The sequence below is a fragment of the Cupressus sempervirens genome, chromosome 10 (genome assembly GCF_028749045.1).
Source record: "Cupressus sempervirens isolate cs-2001-9-10 chromosome 10, ASM2874904v1, whole genome shotgun sequence".
NCBI lineage: Eukaryota > Viridiplantae > Streptophyta > Pinopsida > Cupressales > Cupressaceae > Cupressus > Cupressus sempervirens.
The window spans coordinates 904,401,690-904,412,421 of NC_143127.1; the positions used below are offsets into that span (position 1 = coordinate 904,401,690).

General features: G+C 32.1%; 1 long non-coding RNA gene across 1 annotated transcript; it reads left to right on the forward strand.

Annotated features, from left to right (window-relative positions):
- The first annotated feature begins 2,150 nt into the window (after window positions 1–2,150).
- Window positions 2,151–3,145, forward strand: LOC149536924 (uncharacterized). Its single transcript, XR_016356862.1, has one exon. It is a non-coding gene; the product is annotated as an uncharacterized LOC149536924 (long non-coding RNA).
- The last annotated feature ends 7,587 nt before the right edge of the window (window positions 3,146–10,732 follow it).

Sequence of the window (10,732 nt, forward strand, 5' to 3'; positions counted from 1 at the left end):
AAAATTGAAATCTAAATCAAATTAGAATATTATAACTAATTTTAAATTTCAATTTACATCTACATCTAAATCTAAATGAAAATGTAAATAAAAAATAGAAATCTCAACTGCAAAAATGTTACTCCAAAACTTCAATCTGCTCCTATTCAAAAACTCCAATCTAATCCTCCAATAACCTCCACTTCTTCCTTCCTGCAAAAACATAAAATGAAAATGAAATGATGAGCCTTGGTTTTATAACTTCTGAGAGGCTCCTCATATCCCCCAATAGACGTCTCTTCACATTCCACGAATTTGTTTCAAATTCCCCCACTCCCCACAAAAAATAAGTATGAATGTGCATTCAAAATTATATTTAAAAAAAAAAATCATATTGAAATTATTTCGCCCCTACTTTTTCGGGCCCTATTTTTTTGGGTCCTACTTTTTCGGGCCCCATTATTTCGGGCCTATTATTTCGTTTGTAACTCTCACCAAATCTTTTTGATTGCCAAATGACATTCCATATTTTAATTTCGTTTGTAACTCTCACCAAATCTTTTTAATTGCCAAATGGCATTCCATATTTTAATTTCGTTTGTAACTCTCACAAAATCTTTTTTCCTTACACGAATTATTCCTTGGAATATTCTTTGTGCTGGGAAGTGTTTCTCCCATTGTATATGCCTCTTGGCATAATTAATTGATTCTACAACTATATCTTAGTGACGAATTTACTTATATGTATGATTGAAGTTTAGTTTTAAACATGGGATTCTCCATTATATAAGAAATATTTTATTTAATTTATATATATGATTATTTAATCATCTTTGAACTTCTTATATGCAAAAACATATATCTATATTTATAAAATCGTGATTTAAATATTCTCTCTTTTGTAAGGAACACTAAAGTAACGATTGGATATTGTTGAGATATCAATTGGTTCTACAACTATAACTTTAGAGATGGATTTACCTATATGTGGGATTGAAGCTCAATTTTAAATATAGGATTTTCCATTTAAAGAAATAATTTTTTTGGTTCTTGTACACTACTACTTTCTTTCTTTCTATTTTATTTAAATTTCTTTTTTATGGTAGTTCATTTTGCAAGTGTGACAACCCAACAAGCACAAAGTTTGCAAATGTATCAGCCCTACAAAAGCCTTCAAAAAGTAATTTTAGCTACTTGATATGAGGGCATGAGCCAATGGTTTGAAATCTCTTTGGAAACCCAACAAGCATGAAGCACACAAGATACCAATCCAAAAAGGACATTCATGAAGTAATTTTAGCTACCCGATATGGAAACATGAGCCTATGGGTTGAAATCTCTTTGGCGACCCAACAAGCACGAAGCTCGCAAGCCAACCAACCCAACAAGGGCCTTCATGAAATTATTTCAGCTACCTAATATGGAAGCAAGAGCCTATGGGCTGAAATCTCTTTGACTAAGAGCTAAGAACTAAGGGCTATAATTTCACCACATTTGTCTGAAGCACAGTAGCTACCCCATCTGAATGATGTTGAAGCCTTACACTAGAGAAGACATGATCCCTAGTGAACTCATTTGAAACCATTCAACTTGATGAAAAAACTTAGAATATATATATATATATAGAGAGAAATATATATAACAATTTATATAATACAAAATAGAAAATTATTTGTATAATTTTTGGAGGCGTGTGTGATATATATATTGACCAGATTCTCATAGGATAGGAATCTCAATGGGAGCCACCATTATATACTAGACTCCAAGTCCCATAGAAAATTCAGAGAGCGCGCCCCCCTTCTTTAAATCGCAAAAGCAAAAGCCCGTCGAATACGCCAAGCAAAGCGACGGCCCACGGAAGATTCGAGTTCCCGACGCTTTTCCACGAAGTCACACAGAGACCAGCCACGTGGCGGTCTACGCAGCGACTAACATAGTAAAAAACAAGAGGACCGTTCGAAGCCGCCGCCGGCTGTATCTTCATCGCTTTGTTTCTCCCGGTCAAAAATTAGCTTGGTCTCCGTCTGACGTAACAGAGACGAAATACGTCTATTAACGGTTTCTTGGAAAAGGGGCAAAGACTCCGCCACAGAATTTCTTTATTTTTCTGGACAAGTCGGCTCGCGGATTATGTGATATATTCGTCAAATGTCTCTTTCGCGTGTGTTGATCAACATTATCATTAACATAGAATCCGATGTTTATATATTTAGAGAAGCTCCTTGAAGCCATTGACAAATCAAAGCTTCTTGCGTTTGAATCTAAAGTTGTTCTGCGATTTCCTGTTAAATAAAGCCTGAAAGTTGTTCACAATTTGCTCTGGAGTTCTTTTTCTTAGGATCTTTTGTGTCTAAAGTCTGGAAAATTGTTCACAAATACTATTGGAGCTAGGGCTTTGTTTTGTGTAAATCCTGGTAAATTGTACCAAAATTATCTTGGATTCAGGTTTCTGTTGTGTGTAAAGCCTGGAAAATTGTTCACAGATTATTTTGGAGCTAGGGCTTCGTTGTGTGTGAAGCCTGGAAAATTGCTCACAAATTATATCGAAGCTAGGCTTTTGTTGTGTTCACAGCCTGGAAAATTGTCCAAAAATTATCTTGCAGCTAGGATCTTTTTGTGTGTGAATCCTGGAAATTGTTCACAAATTAATTTGGAGCTAGGGTTTTGTTGGATTTAAAGCCTGGAAAGTTGTTGAGATTGTGCTTGGATCGGCAATGGCGGAATATGTGAAGATTGAGGCGAGACAGAGCCCCGTGATGCACAGCCAGGTGATGAGAATCAGAGAAGAGGAGGAAAGCCTTGGGAACAACATTTTAGAGAGAAAAATAACGCCTTCAGATCGTGCAGCTATTCTGCATCTGACGGCTCAGATGAAGGATGTTCTTGTTAGTAATTCCAGGAGGCCTTTTCCTTCGCCCCTCGGTGTAAAGGACAGTTCAAGGCCTCTGGTTGTGAACAGGTAAATAGATGGCGAATTCGTAGGTGTTCTGTATGTGGATAAATACGTGTGTTTAGACCTTCCTGCTGTCCTGTTTCAGTCAAGAGGATTGTGAAAGTTTTTGTGACAAGTTTTTATCAGCTCTTTGTTCGGTACATGTAAATTGTCATAATAAATGCAAGGGGCACTAGTTAATTTTATGCCTCTTAAATTCATATCTTTCAATTTTGTACAACTAAAATTATTTAAAAATTTACTTGGCAAAACTCCTCATTAAAGTTACATAAAAGTTACATAAGAGTGTCATAATAGCAATAGGAATGTAGAGTCTATAACATTTGGTACATAAAATCTATTTTTTCTTCATGAATAAATTTTATATATTAAAGAATATAATAATATTTTGTTGTTGTTAGGTAAATGGTCCTAGTCTATATATATATATATATATACAATTTCATTCAATGTCGGTACTAGAGGAAAAGAGCAAAGGGAAAGAAAACCTTCAATATTATCTAAGTGTTCAATGAAAAATAAAGTTACTTCTCTCTTTAATTGCGGACTAGATAAGGAGAGCATATCCCCTTCACATAAATAAACTTTTACACCCTAAAAGGTATTCCATCTTATATGACTTTCTTTTACAATGATATCTGTAATTTGAATGTCTTCACATGAATCTTTTATATGATTACATTGAAACATGCTAGAGTGTCTTTACCAATCCTTGAATTTGGTGCATTCTTTGTAATCTTTCTCATATACCTGTTAAACGTGTAAAAAGCTTCTTCCTTCATACAATTTAACTTTGTCTAGATATACTAACATCCATATCAAACTTCGAGTGAGAGAGCTGATTCACTATCAAATAATGGAAGTTAATTTTAAACCTCATTCATTACTTTAACAAAGATGTAGCTCTTGTGAATCTAGGCACACTAAACCTTTGAATACTCACAATCCATATTCGTAAAAATTTGAAAGTATTCAGTTTCATGCATAATGAGTACAAACCATCATCAACTTCACATATGTTCCAATTGATCAATTCACATTGCTAAATTTATGAAGATCTATTGAGAGTGGTGTAATCCTAGAGAGGGACAACATACATTAAGCAAATAAAAAAGAGGACAATTATAATATATTATGGTGCACGCACACGCACGCACACACACACACACACACACACACACACACACACACACACACACACACACACACACACACACACATGCGGGCGTGCACACACACACACACACATTTATATATTTATATACCATAATGCAAGAATCCCCTATATATGTATATAACCAAATATTGTTGTTCAATTTGAATACAATAATGCATATCCTAAATGTCATTCCCATATAGCCATCCTGCATGAATTCCATATAGGTTAGATTGTCTAAATATAATAGCATCCAAAACAAAGCAAACATTTAGCCCTCTGGGTAATGAAACTCTCCACTATCAGATATCTAAAGTAGTATTAGAAAGATGTAAGTACATCAACATTTGCCTAATAAAAGCCTCATCCATTCTATTAAAAGTGATGTTACCCTTTCTGAATAATATATGGATCATATTCCACAATATTTTATTATCTACATGCATAATGAATTACAAACTTAACATCACCATTGCATATTATCCATTAAATCACATCACATATACATTTGAGAGAAACTATCAAAACTCTGTGTGTGTGTAATATACATACTTACATATGTGTGTGTGTGTGTGTGTGTGTGTGTGTGTGTACACACACACACACACACACACACACACACACATACACACACACATATATACATATATACATATATACATATATATATATATATATATATATATATATACATATATATATATATACATATATATATATATACATATACATATATATACATATATATACATATATATACATATATGTATATGTATATATATGTATATATATACATATACATATATATATATATATATATATATATGTATATATATGTATATATATATATACATATACATATACACATATATATATATATATATATATACATATATATATACATATATACATATATATATACATATATATATACATGTATATATATATATATATACATATATATATATATATATACATGTATATATATATGTATATATATACATATATATATATGTATATATATATGTATATATGTATATATATATATATATATATATATATATATATATATATATATATATATATATATATATAGACATACACACACACACACACACACACACACACACACACACATATATATATATGCAATCATTTCTCAAACATTTCAAGTCAACACACAATTTTTCACATCTATCAATACAACATTGTTCTATAACCTTTCTCACCAACTAGAGTGACAAAACAACCAATTGAATGTATAATAGAAGAATGTAGAGTCTAAACTAAATAGAAACTAGTTTGTTGAATAGATAATTGAGTACATCTTACCTCAACTTTTTGTTTTCTTGTGAACTCCCAAGAGAGTGAGGAGGGTTGAGAGGCAGGAAAATTAAAAACATCTTGCATGTTATCAGTCTTGGGTCTTCACCTCTAACTAACAATAGTAACTTCAGAGTGAGTTTAAGTGACATTTGAGCCTTTTACTTTGTTTTTGGTATCTCATCCCATGCATCATGTAGCCTTTCATGAGAAAGGATGATCTCTTTTCCAAGTGCAAGTCACTTTTATTATCCATGATAGTCACAAGTGAAGATAAAATTTAATTTTTGGGCTAAAACTAAGGATCCATGCTTTACTACCTAGATCTCTATATATCGTTTACATATAAATTTAGTTTGGAATCCAATATCGAGCACGAATCATTTAGTTGAAACCTTTCATATCAAAGGATTTAGGGGTATCTATTTTATGAAAATCTCTTACAATATCTATAGACTCGTTAAGAATCATTCAATTTTACCATTAGGTGAAGGGGTCATTATACTTAATAGGATTTTATTTGAAATTTTGAGTGATGTGCCTTGATTTGATGATTTGTTAAAAAATAATAATAATAATTAAACCACCCAAGAGGATTCCATATTTACAAAAAAATTTAGTTTAGAAGTCAATATGGAACATGAATCTTTATGTTGAAATATCTTCATTTGAAAGGACTAAGGGATATTAATTTGATGATCATAAACAATTTCTTTTTTATAGGGAATGGGCCAAAGCCTAGATTAAGTATTATTATTTGTTAAAATTAATTATTATTATGTGGTAAGCTTGAGTAGACTCTAACCCAATACCTCCCACATGAGAGGCTGACAAGTTATCATTGTGTTATGCGCTCTTGCTTGGTGATCATAAACATTTTTATTTAATCACCTAGAATATCCTCTAATGCATTGTACACCATATTTATTATTTTTCTTTAAATTAAGTTTCAAATTAGAAGAGATAATGTAGGAATAAAGTTTATATTCTTACTATATACTTATTTTTTTTTTTTCCCTTATTATTGTGCTGTAGGGAAGAGAAATTCCCAGTTTTTGGCTTGATATTCGAATAAAATCATCATAAGCTCTAGAAAGGCTAACTTTGTCAAAGTCACCAAATACTAGGTTTTTTTTTTCGCTCTCCCTATTTCTCTCAATCCTGGCAAATATTATAGTTGCCATCTCTTAGTTTTTGTAATGGTTGTGATTATTTTAAAATATTATTAATATGAATTTTGAAAACTAGTGAGGATGGGAATAGAGTGGTTTTAAAATTTTAATACACCTGCAACATCATATCATTTTTGTGCACAAACTCTAGATGTATTTAAAAAATTTCTATATTAAAAATCATTTGAAAAATGTTAGAAACTACATATAGCATTAACACTAATAAAATAAAATGTATAACTTCTTTAAATTATACTGTCTCAAGACTTTGGATCTACATAGACCATATAAAAGTTTAAAGTTTGTAGGCATAAATCAATCCACACATAAACCTATATAGTTTGACTATGAATATTGTTGATGTCCTTCAGATCAATCTGGATATCATATTGTAGACAAAATGCACCCTCTTTCACATCTACATATTTTGATTCTAGTATTTTGAATGTCAGTTGTAAATATAGACCTACAAAATTCAATCAATGTCAAAACCAAATGATATCCACTTCTTAAAATTGATGATATGTTGATAAGTTAAAAGTCCAAATATTTTGTGTTTGCAAATAGATTTTTTTATATATAAGCAAGTGGTCGAAGCCATTGATTAAAATAGCAAAAAATTACAACCCAACTTGAGAGGCACTGAGAGGATGGAGTTGGGTATAAGTCCTTCAATTTTGTCTTTCATTAGAAAGATACAATATGTGATTTAGAATTTTCTTCCTACATTTTATTGCTCATTCAAATTCCCTACGTCCAGTTCAGTCTTGAAATAACACAACCAAACCACCAAACAACTCCTGGTCCACTTTGTCAATTTTTTAGTTTGTAATATAATAAAACCACAAATCTAGAATTCATCATCATATTTTAAATCATATTGTAGATGCTTAAAATCATCCCAAACACTATATTAATTTATTTAATATTTCCTTTGACATTATAAGTAATTATATTTTTCGTATTCCTCTACTTGTGTAATTAAATTGGTTCATTTCCCTAATGTATTTAAATCTAATTTAAATACATCCCCTCTAATGTATTAAATTTAATTAATTAGGGCTCCATAAAATCCTTTTTGAATAAATTCTAATTTATTTAAAACCCTCCACTTTATTAAATTCTTTAATAATATGATTAAGTTAAATCTTATTTAATTTAATCCTAATTCCATCTTAAAACCTAGTCTACACCCATCACTCTCATCCTTCTAAGCCTACCCCTTAATTAATCCCACTTAACTAATCCTCAACACCTTTCTAAACACATTTTACCCCCTAAGTTTTTGCTCACACATGGGTGAGCAACTCAAGATCCAAGAAAGCTTCCATTCTATTATTTTATTCAAATCCTCTTACAACTCTTACACACTTGTCCCCCTTTCCTTTCTCCAAGGTCTCTCACACATGTGTGAGTAAACCTTGAGTCATCCCTTGCACCAAAAAGGCTTATGTTGACCTTTGCATGGCTTGTCTCCTTAACCCATGTGTCTTCCTTGTGGAACCTATGTGGATGCCACATAGATGCCACCTCCCAAGGCCTCTCTCAAACCTATAAATAGAGCCCTTGTCTCAAGCATTTCTCACTCCCTCATTTGCATTGTTATCATGCTAGTTTAGTTTTAGAGCTTTTAGAGATTTCATACTTAGAGCTAACCTTTGGTAGTTGTCTATATTTTAATTTTATATCTTACATGTTCATTTTAGATTTGCATTATTAGTTTAATTTCTTGCATCCATCACTCAAATCTTTGAATGCTCTCAAGAATGGTTGTTTCCATAACCATCTCTTGAGGTATTCTTGATCATTTAGCATAGGTTTATATCCATTATTTCATTTTCATATCATTGGGTTTCATAGTTGTGTTTGGGAGAGCACATCCACATCCCCAAATCATGAGCACACCAACAAGGCCTCTTGTGGGTGCCGTTGTTAAGATGCTTTGAGGTAGTGTGGGGGCTCTTGTTTATTGGTTGCATTAGTATTAAAACAAAATGTTAGTTAGTAGTTATCTTAATTTTGATAGTGTTATATGTGCATGCTACTAACATTTTATTATTTACGCGTGCTCCTAACAGAGAAGTTTTTCACGTATACACATATAGCTTAAAAGGAGATAAGAGGACTAAGAATTATCATTAACAAAACAAAGAAGAGGTAGAAAGAATACAAATGAACATCATAAATCATTTATTTATTAAAATAGAATGTAAAGTACATAGCCTAGATGAAAAGTCTATCGGTAGGCATATAAGAAGGGGATGGAGGTTCTTGCTCCTCTGAGATCCCTACATCCTATGTTGCTGAGGTATCCAAACATCATGGCCAAAATAAATTTCCTTTTTAGCAAGATCAAACTTGAATTAATAGCATATTTATCCCTTTAATGATGTCTTATCTTCATTAATATATAAAGATTATCTACCTCAACTTATTGAAAGATCAATTCATTGATTAGCTAATTTATCTACCCTCTTGTTCCCTTCATGACACATATGGTTGATTAAAAGTTTTCTAATGTAATTACAAAGCACCAAGGCTTTGGATAATTGGGCATCCAATCTCTAGTAAGTAAGGGAGCCTTTCCTAAGGGAATTGATTATTATAGATGAATCACCTTCTATTTCTAGTTTCTTAAGTCCCAATTTCTTACAAAGATCCCAATCCTCAACTAAAGCTGAATTTTTTTCCCAATTATTGATAGCTTCCCCAATTTCTTTGGCTATACATGAAATCTCTATCTCTTTATCATTATGAATTTTGCATCCTATACCGGCCTTACCCGTATCCCCCCAAGATGCTCCATCCAAATTGAGCTTATGGCATCCTCTCTCAGAGGACTTCCAAACACATTCTTGTCTACTTATGTTACTTTGAAGGTCCCCCTTCCCTATGAAGGGGGGAATTTTCAATCCAATCCAACTACCATGCATCTTCTCATCCTAATGAGACATGTTTGCTCATTTGGGATCATAGACATCAATCATTTGTTTTTTAATTCAATGATTAAGGCTTCAATTTTATTAACAAGATGATCAACCTCCAACTTCTTGCCTTGAAAAAATCTTCTATTTCTCTCCTTTTATAGTTCTTGAGAGGAGATCTAAAGGTTCTTGTAAATGTTGTTTGATTTCAGCAAGGCCAAGCTAGAAGGAAACTTATGATGGAGTTAAGGAAGGTCAAAATCCACCCTAAGTTAGAACACAACCACTGCCAATAGTAGTTCAAGAAAGGACAATTAAGAAAAAGGTGATATGTTGATTCCTCTTCTGATTCACAAAGGGGGAATCTACTAGGACTCTGATAACACATTGTCCTTAACCTATGTGTTTTTCTGCCATGAGATGAATCTTATTAGGTTCACACATGAACTGACTTAATGTATTGGTTGCATAACAAATATTAGGATGAGTATTCACAAGATACATTAGTGATTTGATTATCTACCTATAGTAAGTAGGATTAGTAGGTTCAGATTCGACTCCATCATTTTTAATCTTGTGAAGATTTGTTTCCATTGGTGTAGTCAAAAGCTTACAAACCATCATTCCAAAGTTGGTCAAGATGTCAACCATGTATTTTCCTTGGTTTAAGAAGATACATAGTTTTCCTTTTTCCATACTTCTAGACCTAAGAAGTAATGTAGAAGTCCAAGATCATTCATGTTGAATTCATTTTCTAGATCCTATTTGCATTTCTCTATAAGATGGCCTTCACCTACTATTAGTAAGCCATCAACATATAATACAAGAATAATCATGTCACCATTAGATACTTTGAAATATATATTAGGATCAACTTCATTTTTGGAGTATCCTAATTTAGAGATATAATTGTCTATCCTTTCATACCATGCCCTAGGGGCTTGTTTAAGACCACAGAGTTCCTTCTTTAATTTGCACACATATTTATTTTTTTCGTGAGTGACAAATCCTCTGGGTTGTTCCAGAAACCCTTCTTTGATAACACCATTTAGAAAAGCCATCTTAACATCCATTTGATGTATCTTCCACCCTTTATTGGTTCTAACAAAGGTGTATCAAGCAACTGGAGCAAATTTCTCTTCATTATCGATTCAAACTTTCCGAGAAAATCCTTGAGCTACAAATTTGGCTTTGTATTTTTTAATACTATCATTTGGTGCAA